The sequence below is a fragment of the Talpa occidentalis genome, unplaced genomic scaffold (genome assembly GCF_014898055.3).
Source record: "Talpa occidentalis isolate TD23 unplaced genomic scaffold, MPIMG_talOcc4v2.1 talOcc4.11, whole genome shotgun sequence".
Taxonomy (NCBI): Eukaryota; Metazoa; Chordata; class Mammalia; order Eulipotyphla; family Talpidae; genus Talpa; species Talpa occidentalis.
This window is the reverse complement of record NW_023601104.1, coordinates 68642389-68665619: the sequence shown is the minus strand read 5'-3', so window position 1 is coordinate 68665619 and position 23231 is coordinate 68642389. Positions and strand designations below refer to the sequence as shown.

General features: G+C 38.4%; 1 protein-coding gene across 5 annotated transcripts in view; it reads left to right on the top strand.

The window, feature by feature from the left end:
* DHRS7 (dehydrogenase/reductase 7) overlaps window positions 1-23231 on the top strand; it is an 82647-nt gene that overhangs the window by 27033 nt on the left and 32383 nt on the right. For 2 of the 5 annotated variants that reach the window (XM_054690846.1, XM_054690828.1), the window contains exons 2-4: window positions 20337-20374; window positions 21220-21419; window positions 21842-22025. The exons of 1 other annotated variant lie outside the window; for it this stretch is intronic. The gene's annotated coding sequence lies outside the window, so the exon portion shown is untranslated. The remainder of the gene's footprint in view (window positions 1-20336; window positions 20375-21219; window positions 21420-21841; window positions 22026-23231) is intronic. 2 more of the 5 variants (XM_054690840.1, XM_037503457.2) reach the window with 2 other exon arrangements.

The window sequence follows — 23231 nt, the reverse complement described above, 5'->3', positions numbered from 1 at the left end:
ATGTTGTTCCTAGTATTATAAAAGCTGGAAACTTGTGCTGAGCATGAAGAGTTGAAGGTGGAGAAGTAAGGGAAAATGCAACACATTTTGCTCTCCAGAAGGGCAGCAAAAGGAGTTAGCAATTTGCAGGGAACAGGTGCAGCCTAGGAGACCTGAGGAAAGGGGACCCATGGTAACAGTCAGGAGAACTAACAGCCCTGGGGTTTGCTTCAGGAATGGTGTGGGCATAGCTATTTTAAATCTCCTTCACATCATTGATGAGGAAGGGATTCTCATCCTGAAATTAGAGGGATGGCAGAACATCTGACCCCTGACACCAGATAGGAGAGATCAACAGCAGTTCATTAGTCATATATACTTATAGTCTGGGGCAGGAGGCTACTGAATGCCATGCAGTCCTCGTGGGTGTTGCACTTGGGGACACAGTGAAAAGCAGAGACTGTGGAAGGCAGATTTTGTGATATCAAAAGGGTGTAATGTTCCTTGAGTCCCATAAAAGGACGTGATGGGCTTGTTTGAATATTTCCATGAATTGGTAGGGAACTGAACCTGGCTCTTCAGGAAGAAGCAAACACTGTGACTGGTCCTTTTAACAGGAGGGTGGATTTGCTAGGAGACCTTATCCACAAGAACCTTATCACAAGAGCAGGAAGGGGAATGTTAGGCCATTAGAGGACTTCTGAACTTTATATGCCGAAGCAGTGCATAATACTGAGTCTTCATTTCAGGCCTTACACCATAGTAGCATTTAAAGATATTAGTTGATGATGAGTGCCTGTGGTTAGAAGGAGAGAAAATTCCAGAAGAGGAGCTCAAGTCCGAAGCAAGTTAGTCTCTAACTTCGTAAATCAGGAATCATAAAAACAAAATGACAGAAATAAGACAAATTATCAAGACAGATTGGGCAGAGGATGGAAGGTAGATGAGGTGGGTAAAGAAGAAGTCAAAAGAACAAACTTCCAGTTATAAAATAAGTGAGTCTTGGGGATGTAATGTACAGCATAGTTATCATAGTTGATAATATTGTATATTTGAAAAAGTTACTAGGAGAGTAGATTTTAAAACTTCTTATCATAAGCAATTTTTTAATTAAATTTGTTTATTTTCTTATGTCATTGTTAAATTTTGTATAGAATTTGATTTCTCCCCTCTGGTATAGTTCCCACAGTTCTCCCACCACCAGAGCCCCTGTGATCCACCACCTCCGTCCCTGTGCTCTTCCCTCCCCTGTTCTGACCACCTCTTCCACCCTTTTCCCAGCTGCATGCCTCAGATCTATGGTCAGCTTACAAGTTTATAAACAAAATATTTAACTGTGGTGGTGGATGCTAACTAGACTTACTGACCATTTTGCAATATACACAAATATTGAACCATCACATTGTACACCTAAAACTACTATAATGTTATATATCAGTTATGTTACAAAGAATGAGAAGAAATGAGAAGAAAAGACAGGTTGATTGAGCTAAGAAGAAGCCCAAATTGGTAGCAGTCAGAGATTGTTTATTGCCCAAGACTTTTGCCCAGTGAATTGAGTAGTGGACACAATGTAACCTACTTGTAACCTAACCTGCCCTTCAGAAAAGTATGTACCCTTTATCTGACAGGGCTGCACTGTGAGGAAAAGATGAAGAGAATGTGAGTCCCTTGGGCCTGGTTTCTAGAGACTCATATAACCTGTCACTCAGGTGGTAGCAGTTATAGAGCTTATGTGGCTTCCTAGGGAGAATTTGTCATAGTCTGATCCAAGATGCTAGTATTTTCCAAACAAGTCAGCCTTTTTCTCGGACCCAGGTTTAGCAGAATAAAGTTAAAGTTACTACATTATTTTTCATTTCATCAAGTGTTTGATGAGTACCTGCTAAATAGCCAGAATTTTATGTCAGGTTGCATAGGACAGATTCCCTTGGGAGCTCCTAACCAACTTGGGGATATAGCATACCTTGATATGAAATAGCAATGTAAGAAAATATATAAATATGTTCCAAGACAAAGAGAATAGAAAAAGAATGCCGTAATGGAAGTCAGTGTATTTGCCTATAATTGTATTGCTTACATTTTATACTTTAAATAACTCAATATGCCAAATGTGTTATGTGGCAAGATGCTTTCTTGACCTATAAACTGAATCCCTTATGCATCCACAAACTAAGTAATGACTGAAGTTTCTCACAGCTTTAGAATATACCCGTTTTAGCACAAGTACTTTCAGGCCCCAGCTTAGAGGAGATATGGTAGAGAAGTCTCATTCACTTCTCACTTAATTCTGAGTACCTGTTTGACAGTCCCTGATCCTGATGTTGTTTAGTCTCCCCAATTCTTCAGTCAACTTTTCCAAGGTCATTTGCCTTGCTCCCCCCAAGATACTTCTGAGATACCTTGAGGTAACAGAATAATAAACTGAGTTTTGATCACTTGAATGATAAGTCGGAGAAATCGAAATTAAACCAGATATATTTCCTTTCTTTCCACTTAGCCAAACTTCTATCCAAGAGTAGAGTTAAATCCCACTGGTTGCTTTGATCCTTGCCATCTTCAGAACTTGATCATGTTAATGTTAGCCCTAGACAGTTCTGGCCCAATTCCAGGCCATTCTTGGTCATTGGGGGTGGGGGTTACAAGCTCACTCAAGTCTTGTCCTTGGATACTCTGATTTAGGAGTCTTGGTCCTATGAAAACCATGAGTCAGTATTAAGGTGAAGATAGGCATACACTTACTGTAAAAGAAAAACTTTAAACAATTAAATCAATAATGTAATCACCTTTCTGTGAACTCGTTTTTACTGGTAGTTTTCCAGCAGAGGCTAAATTTATGAACAATCACTCTCCTTTCTCTATCATAAAATATAGCTATATCCTTAAGTACCTTTTCTATATTATCTCAGTAATTTGCAGAAATATTCTATGGGATAGGTGTCATTAATAGTCTCACTTGCAAATATGGAAGTGATTTTCCTAAAATCAAATAGTCAAGAAAAGATGAAGCAGAACTACTGTGAGAATAATTCCTCATCTGCTACCCAGTGTGGAGTAAACCTGGAGTTATGCCCTGACCCAGGGGGATAGCTGAGATCCTTGGCCACTTGTCAGTTCATTCAGGGACCTTTAGATCTGGGTGGAGATCAGAGTGGGAAAATGCAGGATCACCAGAACCAGAGATTACACTGCTACAAATTTTCTCATGTTTGTCCATCTTGGATCCTTGTCTTCATCTCTTTGGAAATAACTAATGAAATAATTGCTACTATTTATTAGGGACTTACCATTTGCCCAATGCTGATAATCAGTTTATGTAAGCGAATGATTTACTTATATTCACTCATTTAATCATTACAACAATCCGAACTGGAAGGCATTAGGCCCTCATTTTACAAATGTGAAAACCTGTGTTTGAATGTTTTTTCCAGGGTCATATATCAAGGCCATGAATAAAACTCAGAAACATGTGTGATCTAAAGTGTGTGCCCTAGCAAGGAGTTGCCTTTTGGGCAGTGATAGTCTGAAGCCAAGTAGAACTTATAAGAATTAGTTGCATCCTTGGGGTCTCCCAGTATTTCCCCATGTAATCCATTGGTTATTTGTATGGTCAGCCTGAGGGAGCACCCTGAGGGCAATTTCATGCCCATGGGCGATGTTTCATTTGAGCAACTTCAACCAGAACCACTGTCAGATACAAGAGGCTCCAGGATTCTTGGAATTCAACTGAATGTTAGGTTGACAGAGGGCAGCATGCTGAGATGAAAGGATACTCTGTGTGTGTGTGCACATGCACAATGCCATATGGTTGTATGGTGTGGAAGATGTTAGGGAGACGGGGTTCTGGCTCCATCTGCCATTCTTCACACAAGAAAATCCATAGAGGAAGTAGGGCAGACCTTTTGAAGACAAGTTTTTATTCCATAGATGAAGCAGTCTGTCATTCTTAGATCTAAAACCAATTCCTTGAAACCAACTCCTCTTCACCCTCCAGCTACAAGCACTCTTTGGCAGCTGTGAATCTTCTCACACCACATCCAAATTACCAACTTTTGTCCTGAGGGGCCCTGGAGCTTCGCAGAAGGGACCTGGGATCTGTGGAGGCCACAGAGTTATGCTCCTCCACATTTCAGGACTCAGAAGCACATGGAAATCAAGACTTCCAAAGGGAATTCCAGTCTTCCTTTCTGCATTTGGATGTACAGCCTTGTTTAAAGAAATGGAAAGTTGTATCTACTCTTGGAACTCAGACTCTTATTTTGAGTTCTGAAGGGTCCTCCTGATGTCCTACTCCCATGCTTTCTAATATTGAATGAGACTTTTGCATTCCTCATCCTTTGGCTGTGCCCACCTGAGGTCACAGGGACTGGAATCCTACAGAAGCCTTCAGGAATTAGGTGGTCTGGGGACAAGGTATGTGATGGCACATACCTTGTGCCATCTTTTGAGCAGGCAGGTATCTTTTAGCAGGCTGGTGTCTTTAGGAGGTCATCAGTTTGGTACATAAATTAGAGAGTTTGGCATATGCCTTAAACTCAGAGTTGAGTCTAAATCCTGACTCTGTCTCTTAGTGGCTGTATGTTCTTGGGAAGGCTTCTCTGACTTCTGCTTCCTCTTCTAGAAAATGAGGGCAGTAATGCCTGCTGTTAAGTGACCCAGTACAGCTTCTGTCCAGGACCTGGCAAGTCCCCAGTGAACAGAGATGGTGTGATTTCAGTGGTACCTAGAAGGACCCTGGGGCAACAATAAATCCTTCCTCAATCACCTACCTGACATGACGTGGCCTCTACCCACCTCCTCAGCCTCCAACAGGAAGAATGTCCTCACTCTGTTTCCTTGAATAGCACCATGCTTTCTCTGATTGTAGGATATTTGTCTCTGTGTTCCCTCTTCCTAGAATGCTGCTCCCCTCAGTCCCTTCCCCTATTCATTTAGTTTGTTCATACCCCTAGATGCCCTCAGTCATCTGGAAGGGAAGCTTTCAGGGCTGCCCTGGCTCAGTCATATGCTTGCTTGTATGGTTATTTTATTAACATCTATTAATTAATTATACTATAAATAGAAGGGGAAATGAACATTGCTTAAATAATGTAAGTTTCATAAAGGTTCCTGGCAAATACTGGATCTCAATAACTATTTGTTGAAAGAATAAGTGAATAAGAGGTGACTTCATCTAACTAAAAGCAATGTTTCTTATTATGCTAGTTCTCCTCCAAATGTTAAGTCATTCCAAGGGCAAAAAGAGGCCCATGGTCAAATAAGTTTGGACATTTTGGGCAAAACAAAGTTACCAGGTTTCTCCTCTGTGGGATTTCTTAATGCCTTAAGATGCTAATGTGTATTGTGATCTCCAGTAGAAGGAGGGTCAAACTGAACAAAGGACCTCACTTTTTTGGGTGGGGAGGCAAGTCCCTTTGTCCATTTCGTCATCTGGAGGTAGATGAGAATAAAACATCAACTTTCTAAAATTATTGAGGATAGAGAAAATGTGAATAGCAGGCACACAATAGCATCCCAGTAACTGAGAGATAATGTTTTATAATTGGTTGATACCCACCTTCCCCCAAACACAGTTGGAGAAGTATTCAAGCCCTGACCCTGTGGTTGGCCAGCCCCAACCTTTGCAGGGTCCAGATGAGAGTACTGGACCAGTACAATGACCAGTTTGACATTGTTCATTTATGCCTCAGTTATGAATGAGCTTGATCACAACTTTGCCAGGGAGTAAATGATTGTGGGAGCATAAATTGTGGGTTCTGAAGGTGAGGAACTCGGTCTGTCTCCAGCCTCCTTCCAAAGACAGAGCTCCTGGACACCTGGGAACAAAATCAAGTCAAGTCATGTATATATGAAGCAGGTAGGCTATTCAGTTCAACTCTCACAAATGAATCTTGGCGCAGCATCCCAACTTGCAACTAAACTCTCTTAACTGCTATTCTTACAAAAAAAATATTTTACTTATATCAGCCTTGGAGGGATTTTATCTGTTTTTCATATTTAATAAAAAGTGACTCCAGCAACATAGTGTAAGGTTGATGCATCCCAAGAAACAGACCTGTTCTCTGTTGGGTTTTGTTTTCTTTCTTTGCTTTTGAAATCCAGCATTCCTCTTTTTGTTGTTGGCTTAGGATACAAGGCTGTACTGATTTTGCTCAAGTGGATATCTGTTTGGATTTGATTGAAAAAACAAAACTGGCTAAAAGAAGATCGACCAGCCCAAAAGATAATTACAATATAAACAAAAAGGGATGCATAAACCAGACAGGTGTCCAAACTTGGTTGTTTATATATTCCAAATATTGACTTCTAAGAAGCCATGTTGAATGAGTGTGGGGATGCTGCCTGAAACCTCACAATGGATGAAGTATGAGAATTGGACTGAATAGAACAGAGTCAAAATGTTGGCTGTGGTTCCTAGTGCTCCCAATATGTCCCCACAGTACCGGGGATAGTATTTATTGGCAGATCAAAAACTGCTAAGTAGAACGAGTTTGTCTTCCACCCTCTTTTACACATTTACCAGGGGGAACTCAGACTGCCCCACCACCACCACTAAAGATACCATTGCTGCCTCCCACTTCAGCCTGCCCCAGAATCTAACTTATTTCCTTCCCATTCATTCAAGGTCCTGACCCTGTTTTTAAAAGCAATCCTATAAAGCAGTTTATTGGTTGTTGGATAATGGTTTAAACATGTAACTTCTTCCTGCATAGTAAAGTCTTTAGATTTTTAAGAAGGGTCTTCTGGCTGGATCCGTACAAGTCATTTTAATGGTGGCAAGTCAAGCACTAAGATAGACATTTCAGGGTAGATTGTCCTTCAGTTCCCTTCAGTTCCTGTACAGGGGCAGCTGTCTGCTTTGGCTTGCTAGGACTGGCACTGTTACAGATCTTTGCTGTGCAGTGAAGGTAGGTTAAAGGGCAGCAGTGCACCAAATGGAACTGAGAATAGAAAACAGCACATGGAGATGGTATTTTGTCCACAGATTGAGGATTACTATCCTAAGCAGTCAGAATTTTTCCAGTAGAGTTTTATACAATAAAATAAATATGTTCTGTACTTTTCGTGTTTAAATAAACATGGAGGATTTATTTCTAGCCATAATGTAAATTGGTGATGTGGATAGTTATGAAAAGAAAATGCAAACTAAAACTCCAGACCTCCTGGTTTCTGTCACTGCTCTGTGGACATATACAACACTGATTTCTACATAAATAACTTATCTCATACAATATTTGTAAGATATTTTACTCTAAGACTTCCCACCTTTTTTTTTTTAAAAGGTACTATTAATGTGAACATAAGTCTATGGAAACTAGCATGAGTAAACCAAAAGTACAGTGTGTGTGTGTGTCCTGTTTGAGCTTTTGTTTATACTCATGTTTAAAATTAAAATTGAACACTAAAAATGGTCTAATATATCCTAAACTATACCCTATAACAGTGGTTTTCCAATCTTTTTTGACTTTGACCTGCAGCAATAAATCTATTTTATTTTGTGATCCAAAATACACACACAAACACACACACACTCTGAAATAAAAGTTTCATAAAACAAAGTTTACCTTTGTTACATACAATGCACTCTGGTATTTCCATTCTATTCTTTTGTACTTATTTTTTCTTTCATCTTTTATAAAATTTATATTATTACCCAACAGAAATTTGAAAAACATTGCTTTAGAGAAACTTGCACACACATGTGCACATACACACACAATACTCATAGCAGTGCTGTTTTATGTAGCAAAAAAGTGGGAAAATGCATATGGTCAATGATAAATATTGTGTATAAAGTAACAATAGGGTATAACTTGCATTGGGGTTTTAGGAAAGGACTTTCTGAGGAAATGACATTTAAATTTGAACTATAAGGCAAAGCCCTGGCAAAGTATATTTACACTGAGCAGATCTTGAATAAGCAAAGAACTTGGCACTCTCAAAAATCTAAAGGAGGCTAATGTGGTTGGGTTACAGTGAACCAAAGAGAAAGACATGATGTAATTGGGATGGAAGGTGGTAGGTAAATTATACAACAGCTTGAAGATGATATTAAAGAGCAGATTTTATCGTAGTGCAATGGGTAGCCATTGAAAGGTTTTAAATTGGGAGATGACATCATCAAATTGAAATTTTCCACCATTACTCTGTCTCTTATGTGAAGAATGGACTAAAGCAAGGATGAAGGAAAACCAGTTAAGAAGCTATTATAAAAGCGTGGTGGTTTGGATTGTTGTTAAGAGTGGAAACAGGGCCTCCCTGGTGGCACAAGGGGTAAAGACACAGCCTATGAAGCTGTCCGCATCCACTGCAGCATGAGTTTGATCCCTGGCCAGGGAGCTAACCACATGGCACAGCAGACCTCTCCTGACTTGCCTGCTGCTCCTCTCAGCAGTGTACTTTGGTCAATTTGCCTGTTCTGTTCCCCACTCTGTCTCTGGTGAATCCTCTCACCCTCCGCACTTCTGGCCTGTACCCCAGCTCTTGTATGCATAAATTAAAAAACTTAAAAAAATTTTTAAAAAGTGGAAACAAAGAGAGTGGATTGATACAGGGAACATTTTAGAGGTATAAACTATAGTTCTTGGTGATGGTTTATTTGGAATTGAAGTTGGGGGTTGAAAGAGGGAAGATGAGATTAAAGGTAAGTGCTATGCACTGGGTTGTGAAGCTGCTTGCAGCCTCTGCAGCACCGGTTGGATCCCCGTCCGGATCCCCGGCAGCTGGGTCCCATATGGCACACAGACCTCTCCTGCCGCCCACTGCTCCCCTCAACAGTGTATTTCGTCAGTCTGCCTGTTCTGCTCCCCGCTCTGGCTCTGGTGAATTCTCTCACCCTCCCGTGCTTCTGACTGTACCCAGTGCTCGTATAAATAAATAAATAAATCTTTAAAAAAAAAAAAAAAAAAAAAGGTAAGCGCTATGTCAAGTATGATGTACCCAGAAATCTAGCAACTTATCTGTGTAGATGAAGGTATTATATATTGGTAGAGACCAAAGTGGGAGTAAGTACATTTGAGTGGGTAAAGATTAAGGGTCTGGTTTTGTAAATCTTAACTCTGAGATGCCTGTGGTTCTGGATTGATTTATCCAAATACATATATCATGAAAATATTTATTAAACATAAAGGAAAAATTCTTCTTTTAATGAAACTGATAGGATTTTTAAAGGTGATTTTATTTATCAATGGATGATATCATTTGTTGTTTGAGAGAGACGGCTTCAGTTTCAAGTCTTTCTATTTTTGTTTTATAGGTAATAATGAAAAATGTTGAAAAAGACTTATTCATGCAAATAAAATAGGTAGATGGTAATAAAAGGAGATTTATTAACCAGCTCTTAGAATTATTCTAAACATATGAGGAAAAATATTAAGAAGGTCTTGTGAAATGTCTTTTCATTGACTATTAATTTCAATAGACTAAATGACTATTATAATTATACCAATCTCTCTTTCACTTAAAGGCACCTCATTTAAGGAACTAAAATTGGCTCACAACTATTAAAGCACTGTAATATTGGAAATTGTTTATATAAATTGTTTATATTTTTCTTTCTTGGCTCTAAACAAAAACATGTACATTCAGATCAAATTTAAATTTTTTAAGTCTAATCAAGGGCCTTAGGAAGCTGAAAGAGTTATATCAGGAAACAGATACTGGGAAATTACAATTCATAGACAAATAGTTCCATTTCCTGATTGAAAAAGATGAAATTTCTAGCTGAGAAATCTAACTGAGAGGGTGTAACCAGCTTTCCATCCCAGGCTGTGTCAAATGAGTTCATGGTCTCCACTTGTGTAGAAATGGAAATTCTACTTTTCATACTGCAGTTGAATCTACTTTGTGAAAAGTTACAGAAAACAAATGAGAAAGAGGGGCAGAAGGGAATGGGACCTTGTAAATTCAGATTTACAAAAGGATTGTTAGTGATTGTTGTTAATGGGTCTGCTTGGGAATGGTGCCCTCAGGGGGATTGTGCAAGTAGAATCCACTGCATATTGCTGTTGGGATAGTCCAGAGCATGTTAGGAGACAGCTGGTATAAACAAACTAGTGGAGAAGTGTTTGATGCAGACAGTCATAGGAGGTGTTCCCTTAAGGAAAAATGAATGTGGATTTACAATATCCAATAATCTTTGGGTAAATATTAGTGAAAATGTTTTCCTACCAGTCTCCACAAATGAATAAAATATTAACTCTGATCAATATTTCTTTTTGTTTTATTGTTTACCTATTGGAAGTCAGCATAGAAGTTTTCACCTCTCCCTCCTTGAAATACAACAAAATATGTATCTGAGACATAACGTAGACACAGATAAAGAAAAATACTTGGGCCTCTCCAGTGGCCTACTGGTTAAGTCTCAGACCTATCACCTCTATAGCCTGAGTTCAATCCCCAGCCGGGGATCTAACCCATATGTGGTGCAGCAGACCTCATCTGTCTCCCCTCAGCAGTGTATTTCATTAAATCTGCCTGTTCTGTCTCTGGTGAATCCTCTCACCACCCCCCGCACCTCTGGTTTATACCCCAGGTCTTCTACACAAAAATAAATATAAAAAAAAAAAAAGAAAAATACTTGTCCAACACTTTCTTACTACTGTGAATGGTGACGATTTACAGAGATTGACTTTGATGCAGATTGGTATTTCTCAGCATGCCTTCTACAGGCTTGAGCATGTGAATTCCAAGACAGAGAGACATACTGAAACCTTGCCATTTCTTCTAAGTCATTAGATGAAACTCATCATCACTCCTACTGTCACACTCTACAATTTGTCTTAAATCAAAAACATCCAAAATAGGCCAAATGCTCCATTTGTAAAATTATACTCACTCTTAATGGAAATATATTATAAAATCCCTGAGTTTAAGGTACCCCACAAGTAAGGAAACTTCTTTGAAATAAATATTTCAAAATATCCTTTAATTTAGTTCATAGAGTTTATATCCCCCTATGATTTCTCTCAGTATGATTTAAGAACAGTAAGTTATACAAATTTGGTAGATTACCATTTGTTTATTCATCCACTACCTTATCCAGGATTTAGCCTTCTATCCATTTGTCAGTAAACATTTATTATTCACGTAATTTGGGCATAGCACTGCCTTAGCACCTTTGACCACTGTGTATCTGAAGAGATCCTTAAACTAATTGTGGGTCTGATCAGTAAAGATAATTTCTTAAATTCTGAAAAGTAAATTTTATTAACATCTGTCATTGGGTAAGGGGTATGGAGATGATCACAAAAATGCTCTAAGAGGCAGCATGATGTGGCTGAGTTGTCTGAGAACCTGCAATTTGAAGTCAGAGAGATACGGAGTTCAGGCAAATTTAATCTTTATCCCTTTCAGCTTCCTCATCTGTAGATTAGGAGTAACACTTATGGTATGGAGTTGTTGAAACTGAGCAAGGTAATATCCAAATGGTGCTTATCCACATAGTACTTACTAAATGACATGATACCATTGAAAAGTCATTAAAACACGATGGTATGACAGTACTCTGTTACTTCTTCCTTGTCTTCCTTACTGTCAAATTCAGTAACAACCACTTTGAAAAGAAAGGGCATGAAAACACACACATACACATGCAAATTTGTGGCTCTACAGGCATTTGTAGAGAACCCTGGCAGCCTAAAAGTGTTCATGTAACCTCTGTGAAACAAGGCTTTTCCCATGTCATCAGGGAATGATCTCTGAAGAGTATTGGTAACAAAACCCAGTTTTCTAACAGAATTAGAGTCACATTCATTGTGAAATGCTTTTTACTGGAGCTGAGAATACACACTGGTCCAAATCTAATAGTGTCAGCATTTGCCAAATATCTGTTGGTAGGTGCTGTAGCATAAGCCCTCATGGCTTCTACCTGATAATGGTAACAGTGAGTGAAGGTTGTTCATTCCTGTGGGTTAACTAACTAGTACATTCACTTTCCATTGAGCAGAGGCTTTTCAAGGTGCCTGTACACTGGAATGACTATGGAAGTGTTAAAAAATATTGATGCCAGGTTCCACCCCTGGAAATTCTGATTGAATTGGTCTAGCATGCGGCCTGGGCATAGGGATTTTTAAAGCTTCTAATGACTAGTTAGGGAAGAGAACTCCTGCCCTGGGGCCTAAGGGCCAATGTAACTCACAGGGGAGTTCCTATCTATATTGTGTGAAGCAGATAGTATACACATACACAAACACATACATACACACAGACACTCTGGCTACCTGCTGTCCTTGCAGCTTCACTGAGAAACCACCAAGTTTGTGTTTGGTCAGCAGGGAGATGGAACACAATGCTAAGATTTCCATCTCATTGTTTACTGCCTGCTCAGTGCATTATCATTCTTAGTCATTTCTCTTGGGCTACAATTATAGAAGTGCCATGAGCGAGAATAGCTGCTCTCAGCCTGTGAAAGGCCATGGTGAAGATAGAGCATATGAACAGTGAGATTCAGGTTAGTGGCAAGGCCTGGAGAGAGGAGGTATATTTGCTGAGGCCATGAATGAGGCCCATCTTGCTTTGCTCAGTATCTGTCTCAGTTCTCTCTGTGCTTTAAATGGGAAGCTGTTGATCCTCCTTGGGGTAAACAATTGTTAAAATGCAGAGTTCAGATGATTGTGTGTGTAGAAATTTCTTGGGAGCCTTGTTAGAATACAGATTCCTGGGCTTTACCCTTCAACACCTTCCTATTCTGATTCATTAGCTCTGCATCAAGGAATTATAACAGAAATCACAGGTGGTTTTGGTGTAGATGGTTCACTGGTATTAGAGGACTTTAAGGAAATGAGTTATAAATATGAAGTTACTTCTGAGAAGCATTAAGTCTAGTTGCTATTAGAGGATGAGAGTGTAGGTGTGTAAAAAACAAGGCCCTTATAACAAGAGATAGGATAGTATTGAATTGGGCTTGTAAGTGTGGGTAGTTCTATAGTTGGCAATGAGATAGAGCAGAGAAGAAAAACATTGTACCAGAAGTGTCAGTCATTTCCTGTCTACTCACAGTTCCTAAGGGAACTTGCCCCATCCACAACCCTAGCTGATTGAATAGTAGATCTTGTGGCCTCATCCTCTGATCAGAGTTGATTGGAACACCAGTATGCACTTGAATAGGGCTCCCCACTTAGAGGTTATCCTTGATGTGACCTGGCTCTCAACTCTTGGGAACAGGGTATTGGGAAACTGAGAGATTGAGTCATTAAAAACAAGGGCACAACGGAATTAGTTATTTGGAATTATGAAGAATTGCACTGGGCATAAACATCCCAATTTGTATTTGGAGGACACTTAAAATTATTGTTCAATATGTTAGAGTAATCCGACTTTATTAAAGTAAATTTAATAAGTATAACAAAGTTGAATGGAAGATAAATTAATGATGGGAGGGCAATTGGGGGGCTGCTGTGACAGTGTAAGGAAGAATTAGTAATAATAATAGCAAGTACCTATTTAACATTTATTAGATTCTAGGCATAGAGCTTGATATATATTGTTTTATTTAGTCCCAACAATAACCCTATTAGGTAAGTATTATTGTTATTCCCATTTGAAATGGGAAATGTGGCTCAGACGAGTTAAGCAATTTACTCAAAGCTATTACTATAAGTAGTAAAGGCAGAACCAAAGTCTTAACCTAATGTGTATAATTCCAGAACCTTTGCATTTAGCCATTACTCTTTGTTTCCCAGATTGCAGAGTGAGGACCTTATGGTAATGATGATGATAGACATGGAAAGAAGGGGTAATAGCAGGAGGCAGCATCCACTGAAGCACTGGCATCTATACAACGAGTGGAAATAGATCTTAGAGCTCTTTGATCCTACAGCCTCTCTATTGTCAGTGCTTTGAGATCCTGAAAGGAGAGCAATTCTTCTCCCATAAGCTCATCAAGCCACAAACAAAATCTTAATGTGGAAACTAAGTTTTGGGCAAGGAAAAAGGGAGAATCAGTAATACCTCTGAATTCTGGCATTTAGATGATCAACTTTAAAGGTAGAGGTAGATGGTGATGCTGAATTTGAGATACTGGCAGAACCTAGAGGTGGGCTATCCCATGGACTAGAAGCTAAGTTTGAGTCAATCATAGAAAAGAGTGGTAAATGGTTTATTGGGAAAAATAGAGAATAACACAAGACAAGAAGAATGGTGAACCAGATTGAGAACACTGGTAGAATACTGTGGAGCCATTAATAAAGATGCTGTGAAACATTTATTGACACAGAGGTGTCCACAATATAAGTTAAGCAAAAATGAAGGTGGCAGAGCAGTGTGATACCGTTATGGAAAATCTGGAAGAGGCACATTATAACGTTACCACATTATAGTGGTAGTTAGAGGAGAATCTCGCTTCTTTACTACTCATTGATTTTTTTTTTTTTACAATAAGCATTCATTGCTTTTATAACCAGCAGAAGCACTAAACTATTCCACTCACAACTCCCATAAAACTCACAACCCCCAAGAAGTAAAAGCATTTGTGTGATCTACATAAAAGATGATGCTATTGATCCCCCAGACCTTTCCCCTGGCATTTGTGGATTCCACAAACCAGGCAAAGTTTGGTAGAAACATGATGTTCAAAGAACTTAGTTGAAGAAATTCGCAGGCCTGAGGATTTGAGGAAAGTCTAAAAATCTGTGTCCTCTGATGGTGCTGTATGTGTATGTTTGCTTTAGCCTTAGACATAGGTTCTCATACATCTTTTACAATGAAACTAAGAGTCTCTGGGTGAATGTCAAGGGCACAGACTCTTTTCACACTCCCCCTGATCTGATTCTCAGACTAGCCCTCCTGTTAGAATGCTTAGCTATACTTGGACACCCCATCCTGGGAAAACTTCAGGTGGAAGAGGCTCTCCCCACAGCCTCTCCACAGGATCATCTTCTTCTCATTCTCCCCTTTCAATATCTTGTGTCACCCTCAGGCTACTCTGTCCATTTTTATTGCTTGTGGTCTCCCACTTGCCTGCTTTCCTCTCCAGGCCCAGAACAACACTGACTTCTTTTGCCATCTCCCTGCTGGACATATCTATTATGTTAGGATGCACATAGTCAGAGGAAGTGTTATCACATCACAATATAGATAAGAAATTTCACAAGGACTTGTCACATCTTAGAAAGAGAGTTAGTCTGGAATAATGAATCTGTTAGAGTGGAATTTGAATTAGAGTTACAGATTAACAAGAAAGATATTTTGGAGTTAGCACCAAAATGATGTCTAGAACGTTTCCTATCACCCAGTCCAGGGCCTGTCTGCCTCTTACTTTCTCCTTTGTCAAGATTCAGTACTCTTAACACTAGTTTATCATTTAGAGAAAATTCCATCTTTCATCACTTTGAAACAGAACAGAATATAGTGTATAGAATATGCTATAGTGTATGCATACAAAGCTGATTTAGTTATTGTGGTATCTCAAAGACTTATTACTTTATAGCACTTCCATTTTAAAGCAAAAAAATTAAGATAATATTACCTCTGCTACATTATTTGAAAGACGATGAGCTCTGGAGTCAGACTGCCTGGTTATAGTGAGTGTATTATATGCAAGATACTTCAGCCATGCTAATTATGTGACCTTGGGCAAGTTTATTTCACCTCTATTTGCTTCCATTTCCTCTTCTAAAAATACAGACAGTGAAAGTACCCACCTTACAAGGTCCAAGCTAGGATTAACAATTTGATGCATGTAAAAACACTTCAATGATTTAATGATATGAACAAATGCTCACAGTATATATTAAAAAAACTAGCTAAAAAGCTGGAAGGATATACTTTAAAGTTCTTAAAGGTTGTTTATTTCTAAGGGATGGAAATGAAGATTATTTTTTTCTTCTTTATACTTTTTGTCTTCACTTTTTATAGAGAACATGTATTGTTATTTTAGTTGAAGTATTAATTCAGATAGTTGTAGATTCACATGAAGTTGTAAGAAATAGTATAGAGAGACACTAGGTATTCTTTGCCTAGTTTCCCCTATCTTGCAAAACTGTATCACAACCAGGACATTAACACTGATACACTCCACTGATCATGTTTGGACTTCCCCATTTTTATTGTACGTGTGTGTATATGTTTAGTTCTATGTAAGTTTATCACATCTGTAGGTTGTTGTATTCATAGCACAGGTAAGGTTCACCATAAGAGGCTTCCCTCTGTTCTCTTTTATACTCATACCTACCTCTCCCCTCAGCTTCCGTTCTCATTCCTGATCCTGGAAACCGCTCATCTATTCTCTATTTCTAAAATTTTCTGTTAAAAAGGTTAAATGTTTATTTGCTAAATAATTTTAAGTATGGATGTTAAATGTCCAAATGTTAACATATGTTAAATATTGAAATATTAAATGGTAATATTTAAATGCCACATAAATAGAATCATACTGTAAATAACTTTTTAGCACGAGCTTTTTTCTCCACTCAATATAAGTCCCTGGATTCAAATTATTGCCTACATCAATAGTTTTTCCCTTTGAGTTGTTGAGTAGAATTTCATGGTATGGCTGTATAAAACGGTATTTGTGTGCTTACTTTTCTGAGAAATTACCTAACTTTTCCAGAATGGCTGTGCATTCTCATCGGCAGTATAGGAGTGATCAGTGTTGAGTCTCCAATTCTCTGTATTCCTCACCAATATTTAGTGTGGTCATTATTTATTTATTTATTTAGTGTGTGTGACTTTTTTTTTTTAAGATTTATTTATTTATTTATACAAGCACTAGGTACAGTCAGGGTGAGAGGATTCATCAGAGCCAGAGCAGGGAACAGAACAGGTAGACTGACGAAGTACACTGCTGAGGGGAGCAGCGGGCGCAGCAGGAAAGGTCTGTGCACCATGTGGGATGGAGCCAGCAGCCGGGGATGGAGCCAGTAGCCCAGCACTCAACCGCTGTGCCACCAGGGAGGCCGTATTTATTTATTTTTAAAGAACAGGTTTATTAGGGAAAGGGGACAGAAGAATAAAGGACACTTGCATAGACACAAGCAGGCAGAAAGAGCTGCCTTTTTTATGTTTCTCATTTTGATAGGTATATAGTGATAACTCCTTGTTGTTTTAATTTGAATTTTCCTAATAGCTAATGATTTTGAATATTTTTTCATGTGTTTGTTTACCATTTTCACTGGAGTATATGTTCAAGACTTTGACCCATTTTCTAATTTAATTATTTGTTTTTTTTAATGTTAGGCTTTAATTTTTTTTATGTATTCTAGATACCAGTACTTTGTTGAATATGTGGTTTGCAAATATTTTCTCTCAGTCTGGAGCTTGTGTTATCACATTCACATGATCTTTCATAGGGCAAACCTTCTTTGTTTTTTAATTTTTTTAATAAATAATTTTTTTATTATTTATTATTTTTTAAGATTTATTTATTTTTATACAAGAGCTGAGGTACAGGCCAGAGGCACGGGAGGGTGAGGATTCACCAGAGACAGAGTGAGGAAAAGAACAGGCAGATGGACCAAAATACACTGCTGAGGGGAGCAGTGGGCAAGATAGGAGAGGTCTGCCAAGCCATGTGGGAATCTCCCTGGCTGGCTGGGAATCAAACCCATGCTGCAGAAGCTATGGACAGCTTCACAGCGCTGCGCTCAACCCACTGCGCCACTGAGGAGGCCCTCTTTGTTTTCTTTTTTTAAATCAATATGTAATTGATTTTAAAACCTGCCCAAAGAACATTTGAGAAAGAAGGTATTTTTGACAATGCTAGCATAAAATTTCTGGGTTTACACGAAACTAGTTAAGCTCCAAAAAGTCATAATACAACCTTGGGGTTATCTGTCTACCAAGCAGAAATCATTTGCATCTCTACTAGAGAAGACTGTTTGTTCACCTCCATTCCTACAGAGTTGTAAATAGCCTAGACATAGAAGTCAAGCTCAGTGCTACAGTGTAAACACTTGCTTCTTTTGAAGTTTAAATGTGTATCAAGAACACAAAACTAAACTAAAGCTCAAGTCTTGAGCTTTGGATGATTTCAAATGCACTGGAAGTTGATATGTTCTTTTGGTTCTAATAGGTTGTTTAGTATGGAACAGATCAGCCATAATGATCAATCAACTGAAAAATTGCTACATATTTTTTTTCCAAGTCAGTTTGAAGAAGGCTCAATAATTCTTTTTTTAATTGATTTCTTTCTTTTTTAAAATTTTTTTTTATTATTTTTTTAAAACAATATTTGCTTCCCCCCACCCTCTCAGGTTAAGTCCCCATAGAATTTCCTTCCCCACAGCACCTGTGCACCATCACCACAGTCTCCTGTTCTCCTCCCTCCCTCCGATCCCTCTCCCTCCTCCTGCCCTGCAGTATGTGTCTGATTTGTAATTGTCTGCTTTGTCTTTGTTGTGTTTTGTACTGTTATTTTTTTTACACTAATGTCTTATTTGGTTCCCCTATATTCCTGTTATAAGTGAAACCATGTGATATTTTTCTTTCTCCTTCTGGCTTATTTCACTGAGCATAACTCCTTCTAGCTCCATCCACATTGCTGTGAATGGCATGAGTTTATCTTTTTTTGATTGCTGAATAATATTCCATTGTGTATCTATACCACATCTTCTTGATCCAGTCAACTATTTTTGGGCATTTGGGTTGTTTCCAGGTTTTACCTGTTGTAAATAGTGCTACAATAAACATAGGTGTACAGGTGTTCTTTTGAATCAATGTTTTTGTGTCCTTTGGGTAGTAGTGGAATTGCCGGGTCTAGTAGTGGAATTGCCGGGTCGTATAGTAGCTTCATTTTTAGTAGACTGAGGAACCTCCAGACAGCTTTCCATAGTGGTTGGACCAGTTTTCACTCACACCAGCAATGTAGGAGAGTTCCTTTTCACCACAACCTCACCAAAATTTGTTGTTGCTTGTTTTTTTGATATGTGCCATTCTTACTGGCATAAGGTCTATCTCAGTGTGGTTTTGATTTGCATTTCCCTGATTATAAGGGATGTTGAACATTTTTTCATATGACTGTTGGCCATTTGCATTTCCTCTTTGTAGAAATGTCTTTTAAGTTCTTCTGCCCATTTCTTGACTGGATTATTTATTTTGTTTTTGTTGAGCCATGTGAGTTCTTTGTATATCTTTGTATATCCCTTGTTTTTGTTGAGCCCTATATCCCTTGTTTTTGTTGAGCCTTGTGAGTTCTTTGTATATATTTGTATATCCCTTATCAGTTGAATGGAGTGCAAAGATTTTTTCCCAATCAGTGGGGTATCTCTCTGTTTTGGTTAATGTCTCTTTTGTTGTACAGAAGCTTTTCAGTTTGATGTAATCCCGGGTGTTTATCTTTGCAGAAGACTCAATAATTCTTAATTTCAATCTTCCTGGGCAGTAGTTTATAACCTGGAGAATCAGTCATAGCAAAATATAGTGAAAATGTTCTAGATTCCATTTAAAATTGTTGGGGTTCTGCCTTCAGGTTAACAGTCCCTGAAATGTTTCCCCCTTCATCTCAGGACACTGTGTTTAGTTAATAAACACATCTCTGTCCATGATTCTTCATGGCAGTGATGGACAACTATAGAAGTTGCAATCTTGACTTCTCTGTTGGCAGGTCTGTGCCTTTATCTTGGGTTTCTCTTTTAGTACTGGGTGAGTTTAAGGGGACAGAAGCCAAGAAGTTGCCTGTGTAATTTAAAAGAGAACACCTCCAGTATACCAGCCTCCAGGACCTACAGAGAGCTTCTATTTCCACTGCACATAACCTCTCAAAGGAGTAATTCCTACTGTCTTATACCTTGCTTTGAGGAATTCAAATAACTAAACCCTAGAGGTGACTCCATCTCATTGAACAAGGTCTTAACTAACTTTCGTACCCTTCAACTCCTATTTCAATGGCCTGAAAGTTGTTTGTTTCTAGAAAAGGTGATTTCTCTAATTTCACACCCCAACACACACAACTTTTTCTTAGAGTTTCTTCTCTTTGTTTTAAATAAATACAAAACATAGTATACACAAAGAAAGTAGCATAAGACACAAATGTACCACTGTTTAAAATAATGAAGCAACCATCTGAAAACACCATCTAATCAGAAAGAACATTGCCAGCCAGAAATCTGAAGGTAGCCCTTTGCAAACAAACTCCTGTGCCTCCTTCTCTCCCCAGAGGTAATCACTATCTTGACCTTTGACTTAATCATCTTTTTATAATTTCACCAATTTTGTACGTATCCCCAAAGGGCATAGTTTATTTTTACCTGCTTTTAAACTTTCTAAGAATAGAGTCATATCTTGCTTCATTCTTTCATCATTATATTATGAACTTCATTTGTTTTGTTAAGCCTAAATATAGTTAGTATACACTTATTGTTGTGTAGTATATGATTATACCATACATTTACTCATGTTTAATCCATTTTCTGATTCTACAGTCTTACAAGTGACTATTTTACATATGGGATGAAAATAGGTAAGTCATCTTTTTACTGTATAATAAACACTTTACAAACAAAGTCAGGAATTGGATATTTCTCAGTTTTGGTCTATCTCATATGCCCTTTATACAGAACTGTACAACTGCCAAGTCACATTCTCAAGAGCCAGGGCTTTAGCAGCATTCTTTAGGGCACCAGGCCATGCTTTTTTCTCCTCCACCAGTAAAAGTATACAAGGTGCTGGTTAACTCATAGACCATTGCCCAAATGCCTACATCATTATTGATCAACTTCCCATGCTTTCTGACACATGGTTGTGCCCATGATTGTGAATGTGTGTGGAAAGACTTTGATGGATGAACGGCACTTTCCACTACTTGGTAAATTGTGTGCTCCTGTGGATAATAAAAATAAATCCAACCAACATGATTGCATTTCAGAGACAGGGTGGTAGAGCAGGGAGCAACCAATCAGAAGTACCTAAAGCACCAAATTATGCCCCCGAGGAGACATCTTGCATATCTTTGGTTGTGTTTCCATGGTAGTAAGTCTTGCTTGGGATATTCAAAGGCAATTTAAATGCATTTAGGCCACAGCTTACAAGGGGATAATCTCAGTAAAATCAGAAGCGAGTAAACATTAACAGCTAGTAAAATAAGCAGTATTAAAAAGTGTACTCCATCTTTCTTACTTTTTTGTTTAGTGAAAAACATTTTTTGACATCTAAAAACTATTTTTATTTCTAACTTGGGTTAAGAATGACTCATTTCAAGATGGTACCTCCATTGCCATATGCTAGCAGACAGAAATTTGAAGCCCCTTATTTTATAATTTAAGTTTTAAGCTCAAAGGTATTAATTCGCATTACTGTTCTCCCTAGGGCCAGTCTCATAAGTATACGACCAGGCACAGAAGAATCCCCCCACCTGAAAAGACAGAGCCTTCCAGATGTGACAGCTTTAGAGATTCATTACTTCAAGGTGACTTTGCAGCCCTTTGGGATCACCAGGGGAATTCAAATGTTCCTCAGAAGGCACATTAAACAGCATCCATTGTGATCTGCTAACACCAAGGAACCTGGTAAGGGGGCTTACAATGAATATGAAAAAAGGAAGAAGGGACTGAAAGAAAGAAGTGGGGATAAGAAAGACAAAAAACTAATTTCATAATTTCCCCCTAGGTTATTGCTTGATTACAATCCTGAGACAAAAGCCTCATGTTGCTTTATTTTATAATTCTGTTTAACAAGTCCCTTTGTAGCACTTGACATGTTAGACACCATTTTCACTTTATAAATATTAACACACTTATTCCATTTATTCATCTTATGAAGTAGGCACTTTTGTAATCTTCATAATAGAATAGATGAGGGATCAGGTACACAGAGGGTGAGGTGAAGTTACCTAGGTCATGAATTAGTAAGTGGCAGAGATGAGATTCAGGGTATCTGACTCCAGAATTCTAGCTCCTAACCACTCCATTCTGCTCATATACAAACCTAGGATGCTTTCAACGCTCCGGGAAAGTTTTTATCTTAAGAGATATGGATGAGGAGGGAGGTCAGTTCAATGGTAACAGCCAGTTCCCAGAAGGCAGCTTTCAGATGGAGGATTTATATCTAGAAGGCTCAGAAGACAAGAATCCTATAATTCCTTCCTTCCTCTGCTCTGTGTAACATTTAGCAAGGTATGGCAACTCTGTCTCTGTATTCGTCTTTGGAGATTTTGATGTTGAACAGATAAGAAATTTAATTTTCAAATAAAAGAGGAGTTGAACTCCCTCAGGGGGCTATTGGACATTAACTTGATGGGCTGTGAAGGAGATTTCACTTTTTGTTCATTTGAAAGTACAGAATAGTGAAATAGGAGAAAAAAGTACAGAACTCAGGGTACTTTTGGAATCTGTCCTTTGCTTAGGATCATGGAAGTTTTCTTGGTCTGTGTTGTGAAGGTAGCATGACCTTCTCTCCTTGAAGAGTATGAGTTGTTCACTATTATCCAACCATACAATTGATTCATTATAACCACACCCATATTTTCTGTTTATGAGAAACTCTGCAATATAACATTCAAGAACCTCATTTATAGACTTTTCTTATACAGACCCTTCTTTTTATGTTGCTTGCTTCACAACTCGTCTACCCCCTATACACAGCTAGTTAAGTCATGTTGGAGTTTATCAGTTTGCATGCGTGCCCAGTGGAACTCACTGTCCACAGAGGATTAGAGAAACTCTTATTTCAGGGCTTATAGTTCTAAAGCCCACTAAAAACAATTATGTGAGTGAGCTTAAGAACTTAACCTTCATGTTTAATTTCTAAAAATATTTACCAAGTTCTATTCTTGGCATGAATTTTTGGAATGCACTTGTTTGAAAACTGGATACTGTCTTGATGGCATTTCTCAGTTCAGATAATTGGGATAATAGTTATATCTGCATTATTCAACTTCCTGCTCTTTAATTCTTGGAAATAGTAAAGAATAAGACTGTTAGCAGGATCTTCTGTTAGAAGAGTAGTAAATGATGGGCTTTGATTCAAATGTCATTGCCTTTGAGTGTGTGGTCTTCCTAGTACTCATCCTCCAGTATACTCATCTGAAGATACTGATTTTTACACTTATTTGGATGGCATGAAATGGTTTATCCAAATCCTATGTTCCAGTGCCTGACATACAGTAGATGTTCAATTAATGCTAATTCTCTTCCCCCTACTTAATTTTCTTAGGGAAAACTCTTCCCTTCCTTTCCTACTTATGGCTACCAGGGGCATGGGGGAGAAAAAGGGGAAGAGAACAAAGTGGGAGGGAGCACTGTGGGCTGTGATTGTCCTGCTGGTGGGTGTGGTTTGATAACATGTGAAAGGAGACAGCCTATACATATAAATCATATACA